The sequence below is a fragment of the Taudactylus pleione genome, unplaced genomic scaffold (assembly GCF_031769625.1).
Source record: "Taudactylus pleione unplaced genomic scaffold, aTauple2 ptg000276l, whole genome shotgun sequence".
Lineage (NCBI taxonomy): Eukaryota > Metazoa > Chordata > Amphibia > Anura > Myobatrachidae > Taudactylus > Taudactylus pleione.
The window spans coordinates 14,102,239-14,117,819 of NW_028284678.1; the positions used below are offsets into that span (position 1 = coordinate 14,102,239).

The window sequence follows — 15,581 nt, forward strand, 5'->3', positions numbered from 1 at the left end:
TCTTATATATTCGAGTTGGGTAAGTCCATTTTTTGTCTTGCATTTGCGAACTAATTAACGCATTTTTGACTGTTGGTGTAGTGACTTGCATTTGCGAATTAATTACCGCATTTTTGACTGTTGGTGTAGTGACTTGCATTTGCGAATTAATTACCGCATTTTTGACTGTTGGTGTAGTGACTTGCATTTGCGAATTAATTACCGCATTTTTGACTGTTGGTGTAGTGACTTGCATTTGCGAATTAATTACCGCATTTTTGACTGTTGGTGTAGTGACTTGCATTTGCGAATTAATTAACGCATTTTTGACTGTTGGTGTAGTGACTTGCATTTGCGAACTAATTAACGCATTTTTGGCGGCTTATTCATCATGTAAACCAGTTTTGCTTTTCCCTTTTCCATTTTTGGGGTCCATTTGAACCCTATTTGACGTACGGTGTGCAATGTCGTTTTCATCGATGGCCAAATGTGTGTTTCGCCTATTTTATGTGTTGGCTTGCAACAATTTGAAAAACAAAAAATCACCCTCTAAATTTTTGATGTCTCATTTTTGGCTTTTTTACAGTTTATACGTATCATGACAATACCCCGGCATGTAAGCAGCTATGGATGGTATCAGAAAGCTAAGTTGTTTTTTGTTACTTTTGGGGTGGCTCAAAAGCCTTACATTGTAAACTTTGAATTTCAGGTAGATCTGGGGCGAATTGTTCTGGCCCTGCTCCCGGAAGACGACCAACCTCAAACTCGTCCCAGGCGTAGGCATCGTAGGCATGCAAGGCCCCAGATATTTCGAACACGTGTCACCCTTTTTGGAATGCCCGATGATGAGGTTTTAAGACGCTACCGTCTACCTCCCAAAATCATCATAGACACTCTCTCATTAATAGAAAGTGATCTTGAGCGGCAAATTGACAGTCCAACAGCAATACCACCACTGACGCAATTTATGGCGGTGTTACATTTCTGTGCCTCAGGATCGTTTCAAACAACGGTGGGAATAGTGGCGGGCATCTCCCAATCCTCCTTTTCCCGGATCCTGAGGGCAGTGATGGAGGCACTTTTCAAGCACCTCCATCATTTTATTAAAATGCCTTTGGATATGGGTGCCCTTAGTGTGGCCAAGGCCAATTTTTACCAAATAGCTGGCTTCCCACACATCATAGGGGTTGTGGATGGTACTCACATACCACTTCAGCCTCCAGCACGGCTGGAGGCAATATTTAGAAACTGTAAACACTATCACTCCCTGAATGTAATGGTGGTATGTGATGCCTCCCTCCAGATCCTGTCCCTGAATGCTAAATTACCCGGAAGTGCTCATGACTCCTTCGTCATCCGGCAATCAGGGATATGGCAGAAATTAACCAACCTACAAGCTGGTGATGCGTGGCTTCTGGGTAAGTGGAGACCTTTAGTACATAACAATGTTAAGCTTGATACACAGTGTTCCTGATGTGGTCTATTTTTGTTCACAGGAGACAGTGGATACCCTTGCATGTCCTGGCTGCTCACTCCTTATTTGGCTCCCACACCAGGGCCACAAAGTGCGTATAATTCCGCACTTACAGCCACCAGGCAAGTGGTGGAGCGCTGTATCGGCCTTTTAAAAGGCCGATTCAGATGCCTCCACCGCTCTGGTGGCGAGCTCATGTATGTGCCGGATATGGTGTCGAAAATTGTGGTCCTGTGTGGGATATTTCACAACATTGCCATAAGGAGTGGTGTCCCAATGCAGCCAGAGGATGCCTTACCTGAGGATGGCCCCCCCGAGGTTGGTCGAAGGTCAGTATGTGGGGGGGCCATACGCGATGATGTGGTGGCCAGATTTTTTAGGTAAGTTTGAACAAAACTCCAGTGTTTATACCTAATGTGTTTGTGTTTGTTTGCGAACATCTAATTTTTTTTTTTTTTTCTCACCATCTTCTGTTTGTTCACATAATCTTTGGCACTCCAACGCTCACTACTTCCTGCTACCCTTACCAAACCTGGATCTGGTCCTTTTGGGCATATATTCTGGAACCCATATCGCAACGCCATGTTTGTGGAATCATGTTGGCATGGTCCTTCGTCAACCAGTTCTTGATTTTTTGTTTTTATTTAATTATTTCTTGGTATGTGTTGTATTTGAATTTATCACTGTGTTCTTTTTTTGGGAGTGACCACTTTGTTTTCTCTGTTATGTTGTGAATAAATTTTTGGAGAGTGAAATGGTCTTCCTTTTTTGGGACGTTAACAGCAAGTGTAACCAGGTTAACACAAGTTACATTTGACTAAGGGGTAAACCAGTACTGACGCCAGTTGAGCTAAACTGAAATATGTTTTCAGCTTCCCAATCCACACCAAAAGGAAGCCTGGCCCAACCTTGGGATTTGTAAGATTGGCCTAAGCAGCTTGCGCACCAAGTAGGAACCTGGAAAATGTAGAAATATGTAATTGACACTACACCCAAAAAAGGGAAATGACATTGTTACTGTTATGTGTTTCTTGTGTCTGTTTGACATACAAAGACAAAACACAATCTAACTTTTAAAAAAGGGAAATCCTTGCAGGAACAGTCTACTTATGTCATGCTAAACTATCTTGGTTTGGGTTTTTAAAAATGAGCCACAACGTATATTTGTCTTAATAAATTTAATTTGAAAATATAACAAAAATAAAAAAACTACTGCCGAAGGAGGCCAGACAGCCGGTCGAGGGCCACCAGAATGCCGATGACATGTTGGCGCATCTGCCCCACAACATCCGCCACCTCTTGCCGACGCCTCTGTTCCTCTGTGGGTGAGAAAAGTGTGTGGGTTAATATAACAATAGGGAATCCACATTAAAAAAAAAAACACAACCAAATCACTCCTAAACCCAAACCAAAAAAAAAAAAGGGGGGGCTGGCAAAAATACAAGGTCTAGGTACAAATTCCCACAGGTATGATATGTGTATGTTTAAATCACCAGGAAGAGGTAAAGGCAAACCTTCACAATCACCAAAAGTCAAGCCACAAAAACACGAAGAAAGGCACGACACATGATTACATACAAACAGTTTGTGCTTTAAAAAAAAAAAAAAAAAAAACATACCAGGAGACAAAACGGGAGCTCCGGAAAAACCTCCATGATCCTCCTCGGAGGATCCGTCATTACCCAAAGAATGGGGAGGAGTTATGATGGACTCCGGGGAGGGGGTAATTGGAAGAGGGGTGGGTGGAGGAGAGGGGGAAGTGGGACGGAGGGGAAGGAGGCCCGACATTTCCGGGAGAGGGTCTGGGAAGGATGGGGAGGAGTGGGGAATAGGGGAAAGATTTGGGGTGGAGTGTTGGCTGGGGGTTGGGGATAGTGGCCGGGAACGCCATCTGGACGGACGGTGACGGCGGAGTCTTGGCTGTCCCCCTAAAATATGTCAAAGAAATTGCGGTTAGTTTATGGACAAATCCGGGCAACCAAACTAAAAAAATAAAAAAAAAAACAACAAATAAGCCAAATAGCAGTAGAATGAATAAATCAGAAATAGAGGGGAAACATGCACACGCAGATATGAGTACAAATAATAAATAGAACAGACAGGAAAACATGCACACGCAGATATGAGTACAAATAATAAATAGGACAGACAGGAAAACATGCACACGCAGATATGAGTACAAATAATAAATAGAACAGACAGGAAAACATGCACACGCAGATATGAGTACAAATAATAAATAGAACAGACAGGAAAACATGCACACGCAGATATGAGGACAAATAATAAATAGAACAGACAGGAAAACATGCACACGCAGATATGAGTACAAATAATAAATAGAACAGACAGGAAAACATGCACACGCAGATATGAGTACAAATAATAAATAGAACAGACAGGAAAACATGCACACGCAGTTTGCCCCACAAACACAAACATTAAAACCACAATACATAACACTTACTTGCCAGGATCTGCATGCGAAAGCATGCCAGCAAGCGGGGCGTTCGCCGTTGCAGGTCGGACCACCTGCGCTCCAGCTGCCCGATGTTGCGGCGTGAGCTGAAGGACCGCAGGCGGGACCGTGCCTCCGCATACGCGGAGCGCTTCTGCCGGTTGGTCATGGGTTGAGGTTGGCTGGTGATCCGGCGATCCATGACCTCCGTAAGCACCAGCAGCTCGCGCCTGGTGAATGCGGAGGCTCTCATGATGGCAATGGTGTTTTTCTTAAAAATCATTTTTGATAAAGTGTGTAAAAATTTTCTGATTGGCTAATGTATTTTGGAAATTAACAGGAGCAATTTTATTGGTTAGTGTATGAGTCATGTGTTCGACAGGGCCAGAAATCTCTGGAGAGTTATGATAGGCTTGATGCAGTGACATGCGTAAGCAAATTTAAATAAAGAAATGAACCCAGGGAAATATGCGGGGATCCACAGCAATAGTACAATTGTTTAATTGTGGTTCACATGTTTTTTGAACAATAAAAGCGAATGTTTCATCCGTACGTATTCTGCGGGTAAACACAAACACGGACAAGAGTAAAGTTTCTTGCATTGTATTGAAAAAAACAAACAATTAAGCTAATTGATACATTGATTGGCATGATACGATTGATGGAGGTAGGCAGAATAAAGGAGCAGGTAATCGACATCTGACAAGGCCACTTCCTGTTTATACTTGTGCGTGCGTTCCTTTCAAGCCATTTCGGGGATGTACGCTCGCTATTTTGTACGCTCGTTAGTTAGAGGAGGGGTTGTCAGAGTTTTGGGAGGCATTTTAGATGCGAACGAAAATACGAGCGAGCCATTGAATTTAAATATTTTTGTACGTACGCCTAACGTACGTGCGCCCGCTTGCGAGTGGGTCTGAATGAGGGCCTATATTACGTTAAGTTATTGCTAGAACACTGGAGATACACTGGAACACAATTAGAAATCCTGATCACCGGCTTGCATGAGATTACTGAGAATGTACTAAGAATCACTAAGAAATCCAGGAGCTGACTAGCTCAGCAGCTCAGGGAGATGTGGACACAGGCAGGTACTGGAGTTTGCTAAATATGCAGGAAAACACAAACATATACTAGGGATTGCACATACAAGAGTAGAGTGGACTCAAGGAATATATTGGGAATGCTAGAAATGTGGTACTGGACAAAGGTCAAATACTGGGAGAGCTAGAAATACTGGTACTGGGCAAAGGCAAAATACTGGGAATAATTTTATATGCAGGTGCAGATTGCACAGACAAGACATATAGAGAAGATAGGCATACACTGGGAGAGTGCTAACTGCAAGTGCAGATTTGCACTGACAAGACACAGAGCAGATTCACACAGACATGTGCTGGGAGGACCAGCTGTGAGCTAATTAATACCAGCAGGTAATCTGACACTTCAGTGATACAGGGTAATAGCCACAGGAAAGCTGCAATAGAATTAGCAGCACATATACAAAGACACACAGGGAAGGGACATGAAACACTGAAGTACTGTGAGAAAGCTAAAGTCTCAGAGTAAGGTTTAGCATGGAAGCTAATACAGGAAACTGGGAAACTGTGAGCAGGCTGAAGCAACACGCTGAAGGATTTAGCACAGAGCAACAGTGGGAGTAACACAGGCACTTGGAATAACGAAGTTGAACAGCGTCATTCTGGAGGCAGATTTATACCCAGGGGTAGCAGATTACTGGAGCACAGCATCAGCTGACTGAAATCATGCTACCATAGGTTAGGAGTACTGTCACATGAGAGGAACTGTCACGGCGGCGCCCATGATGGGAACTCCGATCCCCAGCACACATAGCCGACCATGGAAGCTCGCAAAAAGCATCTAAGGCAGAATACTCAGCCCACATCCATCACTGCACCAGACGTCTGACCGCAAGGAAGTCAGGGGAAGCCGGCAAGGAGGTGAGAGAGGCCGATCCTAGGCTGAACCCTGACAATCTGGCTCTTTTTCACCCATCTTTTTCTCCCATCTCCACCAGTTTTCTTACTTTAATTAAGGTCGGGTAGCAGCTCTTCTACCTCGGAAAGTAGATGTGGTTTCCCCTTTAATTGTTGCAAATGTAATGGGGTCACAGGGCTTAAAGGACAATTTATTCCTTATTGCTGTGTGACCGCAGCACGGTGTAACGCCTAGCACTGATGGCGCGACCGTGGAAGATGAACGCCACGCCCCCCTGACTCCAGTGTAGCAGACTTTACAGGCATCCTATTGGACAATTTATGCATAAGTATATTATTCACACAATCGCCCCCTTATTTAACACTGCATATTGCTTTGAAGTGCTCTTTAGTTACATTATTACAATTGTATTGAGGTCTGAACAATTCCTGCCTGGCCTCATGTCACATTTTCATTTTGATCTCGTGCCATTTATTTAAATTTCTTAAATTTCATTGTATCCAATGGTGGAACTAGCCAGTGATGGGCCTAGGTGTTAGCGAGCAGTGGACTACTTCACTCACTCACTTGTTCATTGTGCGCCACTGCAGATAGAAGAGCAGACCCCCTGCCCGCCAGCCCCTTTCCATCCTACTGCAGTGTGAGTGGCCAGTGCTTGTGTACACTGGGCCTACACAGACCCTTACTGCTCATTGCTTGGCTCAGGATCCTATGCCATGGGGACTGATAGCGGCTGCTGTTTACTCCTCTGACCCAATCGCCTGGGGGCAGGGCCCTCTGAGAGAGGGAGGCCCAGGGCATGTGCCCCCCTAACCCAGCTCTGGTTGCGGTGGCAGGTCCTTGAGTACACAGGGGCCATGTACTGTGCACCTGCTGCATTTCCAGTGGTTCTGCCACTGATTGTGTCTTATTTCGGGCAGCACAGATAGTCTAATGGTAGCATTACTGCCTCACAGCACTGAGGTCGTTGTTTCGATACCCTAACTGTGTGGAGTTTGTATATTCTCCCTGTGCTTGCGTGGGTTTCCTCCGGGTACTCCAGTTTCCTCCCACACTCCAAAAATATACTGGTAGGTTAATTGGCTCCTAACAAAATTACCCCTAGTGTGTGTATGTGCATGTGGTAGGGAATATAGATTGTAAGCTCCACTGGGGCAGGGACTGATGTGAATGGCCGAATATTCTCTGTAAAAGCGCTGCGGAATATATGTGCGCTATATAAATAACTGGTAATAATAATAATAATAATTTCATCTTGTTTTAATTTATGTTTACACTATTTTGTTTTTTGGACAATTTCACTATGAAAATCAAAACTGATTACAATGCTGCCCATACGCAGAGATATCAAACCTATTGGTATCCAAATTAAATTGAAGAGGTTGGGGGCTAAGGCAGTAAACTATCCTATTGCAAAATATGTAGCCTCCATCCCTTCATTGGATAAGATGCTTTGTGTATTACAAATGTTTCAGCTGCGGCTGCGGCTCCTACCTGTAACTCTCGGGGGGTCTGCTGTCCATGCACTCAAATTGACAAGCAGCCCTGGCTTCTAGGGACTGCATGGCCTGCAGCTCCTAGAAGCCAGAGAGAACTGACGTTATAGCAGGAGGGTGGCTTCCCATTGGTGGCGCTCTCTCTGCTAATTACAGTCCGGATTGGCAGTGCCAGGGGAAGAAAGCACCTCTTCCTGGAGATGCCTGTCCGGCTGTGATTAGCAGGGGGGGTTTCCAATGGGAAGTCACTACCACTACTAGGCAGTTCCTGCGGTTGGTGGATTTTACTGGGGGGAGGGGCTGACATACAGGAAGGAGACTGATCATGGAAACTTGATGAAAGAAAATTATAATTATAAGAAGTATTTTTTATTCTCTCATTGGGGTAAATTCAACTCTACAGGAAGACCAGCAGGGCATATAGGCCAATTACAATAGTGCCGACATCTATGGGGTGTGAAGGAAAACTTGCGATGACAGGTTGATGTAGGGAATTGAATTCACTTCTTTGCAGATAAGATGAACGAGTTTATGGCACATTTTCTTGTAAATCAAATTTGACAGCAGGACTGGCCATTTCTAAGAAGTCAAAGGAAAGGAGATAGTTTCTGCACAGAACTAAAGATAAATTATATACCAACCATGTCACAGAATAATAACTATCATCAATAATTGTTGGTGATGCTTCCAAAGCCCAATATATATGTATAGAACAACAAAGAAGAAGAAAGTAGGGCTATTGTCTGGGGCACTCTTATGTAATAATTATTGTTTAATTAAAATATAACTTTTATTAGCATCAATAAAATGATAAAGTACCATACAGTTTATTCAAAAAAATCAGATGGTATGATGAATCCATCATAAAAATCAGACTTCATAAACATAATGAAATCTGGAGGCGAATTGTTAATACATTGCACAAATAGAAACTGGGTATAATTAATTGATACTATATAAAAATACTGAGATGTATTTATATTGCTTGGCCGTGTGCAAAAACAATCCCAAATAGATATTTTAACCTACAGCACCTGGTATTCCCTGGAGGTCACCCTTCAAGGTACTAACCAGGCCAAATACAGTTTGGCTTCCAAGATCAGACAAGATTGGGCAATCAAGTAATGTATGGCTGTAGGTACTATAGGGAAAATTGCACCATTAATGTCACTTTGAGATCACACATAAACCTATAAGTATGCAGTAAAACAGGTCCTAGGACACTGGCACACTTATACCCCTTTTAACACCGGAGCTAAAACCCGGGTTTTTGAAGGGTTAACCCGGGCAGCTCGCTGGTGTAAAAGGGGAGAGATTTGGATCGCCGGGTCGGGTGACCCGGCAATTCAACCCAGGTAAATAGCAGGGTTTAACACGGGCATAGCCCGTGAAACACTGCTGTGAGAACAGCGCATTGCGGGTCACGATGACCTGGAGTGCGCTGCTGGCCGGCCGATTGGTCCGGCTTCAGTAGCGCTTGGAGATTATGTCATCTCCAAGCGTCCACTTTCACTCCGGAAAAACCGGGTCTATGCAGACCCGACTCCGGTGTGAGCGGCGCCGACTCGGGAATATCCCGAGTCGGCGCCGGCAAAATTCCGGGTCTGATCCGGATAGGAACTCTGTTCCAACTCCGGGTCAGATCCGGAATTTAGGTGGAAAAGGGGTATTACACAGCAGGACCTCCTTGTCCTAGGACCCATTTTACTGCATACTTATAGGTTTATGTGTTATCTCAAAGTGACATTTTGTTCACCTATTCAATGTATGTAGATATATATGTACTAGATATTTATTGCCAACTTTGACCGTCTCTTATATCTAACATCTTTATTCAATATATATGCACCCTGTCTATGCTATTCTCACACTGGTACTTTTGTTCACTGGCTGTGATCTTATTTTCTACACTTACATGTGAATATTTCTTTCTTAGCTAGTTTACAGCAGCACATGTTCATACAGTCTCTTCCACTTCTTAGTGAAGAGATCTCTTTGTGTCACTTGTATTTGATATACCACCTAACATAATAGTCAGTTTGACTTTTCTACTGGTGGATTTCATTATGTAATTTGCTTGATTGACGCATATTTAATAGGACCTTTGTGGTCAGGATTTGGGTAAGAGTATATATTATACCCCTTTTCCACCAAAATTCTGGGTCTGACCCGGAGTTGGAACAGAGGGCCTGATTCAGAGCCGGACGCTATTTGCGCTCGCTCGTTCAGAAAAAGGGGCCGGCTATTTAAATTGAGTGCTCGCTCTTTGCGGTCTGTTGACACCTCTATGTCTGAGCGAGCGAACAAAAAACATGCGCTCGCTATTTTGTAAAGACGCCCCCTGGCCGTTCGCATCATACGTCATCTCCGCTATTTATTAGATTAATCGAGTACATCGAAAGGCGTCTGAACTGCTCGCAGTGCTTGTGGTTGGATTTTCCTACAGTTCAGGCTAAGAGACAACCAAGTGACTTGGTCGATGACGCTGCTTTGTTAATTATGCACTCCCTTAAAACGCCCGTTTTGACCGTTTGGCACGCCTGCGTTCGGATCACCACTCCCCGTTTTCAAGCACCTTCCCCTGTTACCACCCACAAACGCCTCATCCTGTCACTCAAATTAGCAGGCACTCGCTATTTTGCGAACACACGATTTCCGACCACACTGAATGGTTGGCGCATGCACATTACGACCCATACGCATGCGCAGATGTGCGAACAGGATATTCCCGAGTCGGCGCCGCTCACACCGCAGTCGGGTCTGCATAGACCTGGCTTTTCCAGCGTGAAAGTGGACGCTTGGAGATGACGTCATCTCCAAGCGCCACTGAAGCCGGACCAATCGGCCGGTTTGCGGTACACTGCATGTCATCAAGACCCGGAGTGCACCGTACACACAGCAGGGTTTCACGGGTTACTCCCGTGTTAAACCCAATTTACCTAGGTTGGATTGCCGGGTCCCTCTCCCCGGCGATCCAACCCTCTCCCCTTTTACACCAAGGAGCTAACCGAGTTAACCCTGCAATAACCCGGATTTTAGCTCCGGTGTAAAAGGGTTATAATATTCAAGAGCATTTTCATAGTGACACTCTGCTCACCATTCTGGTTACAGCCCAATCTTTGCATTAGTAGTAGGGATGTGCGCCGGACCTTTTTTGCCGGATTTGGATTTGGTTCTAATTTGTCGTCCGGCTTTGGATTTGGATTTGGATTTGCCAAACTGCGGTGACTGGCTTTGGATTTGGATTTGCATTTGGATTTTTTTTACAAAAATTGACAAAAAAAGCTAAAATCACATAAATTGGTCTTTTTTTTCTTCCTAGAGTATTATTAATCTCAATAACATTAATTTCCAGTCAATTTAGACCATATCACAGCTTATAATATTGTTTTCAACATTATTGGCCAAAGGTTGCAGTGAGCTGACTGGTTACTAAGCGACAAAGCAGCGGCACAACGACACAGACACCACAGTATAAAGCACATCTATGACACATTGCCACACAGCAGTGGCAGAAATGAAAAGTAGTGCACCCACCCAGTGGGGTACGGCCAGCAGAGTCACAGTACTTGTTTACAAAGTGGGCTACGGCCCTAGGAGTCACAGTGCACAATCTTATTCGCATTACACCGCACATAGGGCCTGATTCACATTACACCATAAAGTAGTGTCTCTTATTTATGTTACGACACACAGTAGTGCCCCTTTTACACAATGCCCACAGTAGTGACCCTTTTACACAATGCCCACAGTAGCGGTGTCCCTTACACAATGTTCCCCAGCAGTGGTGCCCCCTATGCAGTCCCCTTAGTAGTAGGGTCCACTATGCAGTGCCCCCAGTAGAATGCCCCCCATTAGTATGCCCCCCATTAGCAGCCCCCCCAGTAGTATGCCCCCCATTAGCATGCCACCCAGTAGTATGCCCCCCATTAGCAGGCCCCCCCAGTAGTATGCCCCCCATTAGCATGCCACCCAGTAGTATGCCCCCCCAGTAGTATGGCCCCCCCAGTAGTAGGCTGCCCCAGTACCAGGCCCCCCCCAGTAGTAGGCTGCCCCAGTAGTAGCCCCCCATGTAGTATGGGCCCCCCTGTAGTATGGCCCCCCCTGTAGTAGGCTGCCCCAGTAGCAGGCCCCCCCCAGTAGTAGTAAGCCCCCCCAGTAGTATGGCCCCCCCCAGTAGCAGGCCCCTCAGTAGTATGGCCCCCCCAGTAGCAGACTCCCCCCCAGTAGTATAGCCCCCCCCAGTTGCAGGCCCCTCTGTAGTATGGCCCCCCCAGTAGTATAGCCCCCCCCAGTAGCAGACCCCCCCAGTAGTGCAGACCCCCCCCAGTAGCGCCCTCGGCCCTTGCACAAATAAAAAAATAAAAAATAAAAACTTACCTGTATCCCCGCTCCCGCGCCGTCCGCTCTGTCACACGCTGAGGAGGGAGCCAGAAGACGGAGCTCATGTGTGAGCTCCAGCCGGCTCCCTCCGTGCAGCAGCCAATGAGAGTCTGTGTGACTCTCATTGGCTGCTGTAACAAACACACAGCTGCCGCTGGCGGCTGTGTGTCTGTGTCTGTGTAGGGCAGACCGCTATCACAGCGCTCTGCCCTACACGCGAGGAGACCTGATGTCGGATTCTCTAGTGAGAATCCGACATCAGGCGGCCGCCGTTCGGCCCCGAACGGGGATCCGAGTCAGGCGGTGAACACCTGAACAGGGTTCTGGTGGACTCGGATCCCCAATGTTCGGAGCGGTTCGGATTCCACAGAATCCGAACCGCTCATCTCTACTTAGTAGTAGTTGCCATTTGTGATAACACCATATATTCATTTTTTACCTTGTTCAATGTAACATGTGATCTTTATATATTCTGAACATGTGACTTTTCACAGCGATTTTTTTGTTGACTAGCTGCGAGCTTATTAATCAATGTGGACTTTTGTTATCTAGTTCACATTAACTTTCACAGAGGCAGTGAGTGTCCAAAACCTTAATATTCTTAGATGGTTTCAGAAGATACCTGTTGTGCTACCTGTGCCCGTTATACCAATTATAATTGTCAGGTGATGACATATACTTATATTATGTTGGTGTATACAATGCCGTTCCTAGCTTAATTGACAATGATACTACAATTTATTACATGCTAATCTGTACAACCAACTTAATATGTCCTCCATGCGGTTTCAATTAATGTATAATATATATGATTTGCCTTCTTATTGAATAAAGGGACACAGAAACATTCAATATTGCCTGTGTATCTAATCAGGTGATATTTTTGACTTATTAAATATACATGTGTAACAAATAAAGTTTGCTTGTGCATTCGTTCTTTAGAAGTTGCATTTGGAAGTTGCAATTCATCAACAAATGGACTATAGATGTAATTAGTCCTACATACATATTGCTCTGACCTGGTAATGGTGCAATTTTCCCTATAGTACCTACAGCCATACATTACTTGATTGCCCAATCTCGTCTGATCTTGGAAGCCAAACTGTATTTGGCCTGGTTAGTACCTGGAAGGGTGACCTCCAGGGAATACCAGGTGCTGTAGGTTAAAATATCTACTTGGGATTGTTTTTGCACATGTCCAAGCAATATAAATACATCTCAGTATTTTTATATAGTATCAATTAGTTATACCCAGTTTCTATTTGTGTAATGTATTAACAATTCGCCTCCAGATTTCATTATGTTTATGAAGTCTGATTTTTATGATGGATTCATACCATCTTATTTTTTTTAATAAACTGTATGGTACTTTATCATTTTATTGATGCTAATAAAAGTTATATTTTTATTAAACAATAATTATGACATAAGAGATCCCCAGACAATAGCCCTACTTTCTTCTTCTTTGTTGTTCTATACATTTCTAAAGCTGCATACACACACAACGATTTATTGAACGATTATCGTTTAACGATAATCGTTTGAAAAAATCGTTCACTTTCTGAGTCAAATGATGAATGATAATCGTTCATGCGCGTTCACATTTGTAGTTTGTAGTTCAGTCAGACTTGTGAACTCAACGATTTTCATTAAGGGAATATGCAAAAATCATTTGTAGTTCATAAAAATCATTCATTACACTTGAAAAAATCTGACAGATAATCTGACAGGAAATCGTTCATAAAATCGTTCATAAAATCCTTGGTAACAAAATTGTTGTGTGTGTATGCATTTATGATATTTTAAATACATACATTTGTGTGTGTATGTATTTAAGAAGTGCAAAGTCTCTCTAAAGCTGCATACACAAGTAAAGATTTTCTGTCCAACCATCCAACTAGTTGATTGGTTGGAATGAAAATCTGGTAAGTTATGAAAGCAAATGACAATCAGCAATTTGCTCCCAAACACCGGAAAATGGACAAAAACTGTTTGTACAAATTTTTTAGATCAAACATTTAACAAACTACCATTTTCATCTGTTTTCTGGCATTTAGGAGCAAATTGCTGATCATCAGTTACTCCCATACATTACCAGATTTTCATTCCAACCAATCAACTGGTTGGTTGGCTGGCCAGAAAATCTTTACGTATGTACCCAGCCTTTCCCTTACCCTAATCTCAGCCATTACAGTCCAGGTTTTAAGGATATCCATGGTTGAGCACAGGTGACTTAATTAGTACCTCAGTCAATTTGATTTAAGCATCTGACCTCAATCAAGGATATCCTTAAAGCCTGGACTGTAATGGCAAAGTTTGTGAACCTCTGCTCTACAGTATAGAATAGAACAGTGGTTCCCAAACTCGGCCCTCAGGACCCCACACAGGTCACGTTTTGCAGGTCACCCAGCAGATGCTCAGGTGTAGTCATTAATCCCGATACATTTTAAAAGATCCACAGGTGGAGCTAATGATTTCACTTGTGATTCTGTGAGGAGACCTTGAAAACATGCACTGTTTGGGGTCCTGATGACCGAATTTGACGGTTTTATAGGTGTCGTTGCGCACACAGAAGACTAATGGTAAAAAAAAATAAAAAAATCACACCTGCATCTATTTATTTCTTGTTTTCCCTTTTGTTTGGTCAAATGCAATTCCATGCAATTAACTGCAGCCTAATTAATGTTGCATCTGAGTATTGCAGATTGTGTTTTCTCAAAAGAAGAAACAAAGACTAGACATGATTAAAGAAAATGATTTTGCAGACTACAGCATTGATGAAGACATTGCAATGAAATCCCTACAGAGTTCCTAACATTATCTTTTAGGACAATATAAAAATAAAAGACCTTAAACAGGAAAGGTTATTAAACAGTATTGCTAATCCGTTTGTAAATGCTTATTTGCATACAGTTTAATTTTTTTTTAAAGCAAGGTGGTATTTCTTCAAATAGAACAGATGGGATTTATTGCTATGAAGAATTGCTATCAGACGCAAACCAACAGTCTGCAGAAAGATTTAATTGTAGGTTTTAGCAGTCTTGTATAAGCCGTGCACATATCACATATGGTGTACTGAATTATAAGAGAGCTTCTTAAAAAACTTTGCTAAAAGTTACATTTATAAACTCTTTCATGCCTCATTTTTGCTATGAGACAATTATCTTTTTGCATCTTAAAATATCATATCTAATTGAGCGAACATCCATTTTTATTCAACCTACTTATCAAAGTGCAAAAAACAAACATGTCAAGTTGAATTGTATTTAAAGCAGAGCTGAGTACAACCATGTAGAGGAATTAATGACAGCCTAATAATAACGTTAATTCTCTAAATTAAAAAACAGGACCATATAACACAAAAGAGAGATGTTGTACGTTTAAGGAGGCCCTAAAAGCCCCCAACAATTCATTCTTCTTTTTTTTTTTTTTAACGTTAATAGAAAGTTAAAACAGTTTCAAACGACAAACCTTAATAGCCATATTCAAAGTAATGGATCCAAAACAAATAACCGTTTACACCCAGGGATCTATTAATGCTTGAGGATGTATTACCGCTTGCGCCATCATTACTGGGAAGATATCGCCGCAGAGAAGGAGGGATCCGCTGGCACAAGGGAAAATGCGGCCACCCCACAAAGCCAGAGACTTTGCTTTCACTGCTCGGTGCCATCTTCTTGAAAATGTCACTGAGAAGATGGCACCGCAGGGACGGAGGGACCCGCTTGCTGGCACAAGGTAAAATGTGGGGAGGAGAGACCCGCTTGCTGGCACAAGGTAAGTATGCTAGGGGCCCGTGTGCATCGCACACCCTGCACCCATTATAAATACACCT

At 43.4% G+C, this 15,581-nt stretch overlaps 1 protein-coding gene and 2 pseudogenes across 10 annotated transcripts in view; 2 read left to right on the forward strand and 1 right to left on the reverse strand.

Moving 5' to 3' along the window:
• GRIK1 (glutamate ionotropic receptor kainate type subunit 1) overlaps positions 1-15,581 on the forward strand; it is a 547,486-nt gene that overhangs the window by 151,165 nt on the left and 380,740 nt on the right. The gene's annotated exons all lie outside the window — the stretch shown is intronic.
• Positions 8,386-8,503, reverse strand: LOC148513617 (5S ribosomal RNA; annotated as a pseudogene).
• LOC148513618 (5S ribosomal RNA) lies at positions 12,794-12,911 on the forward strand (annotated as a pseudogene).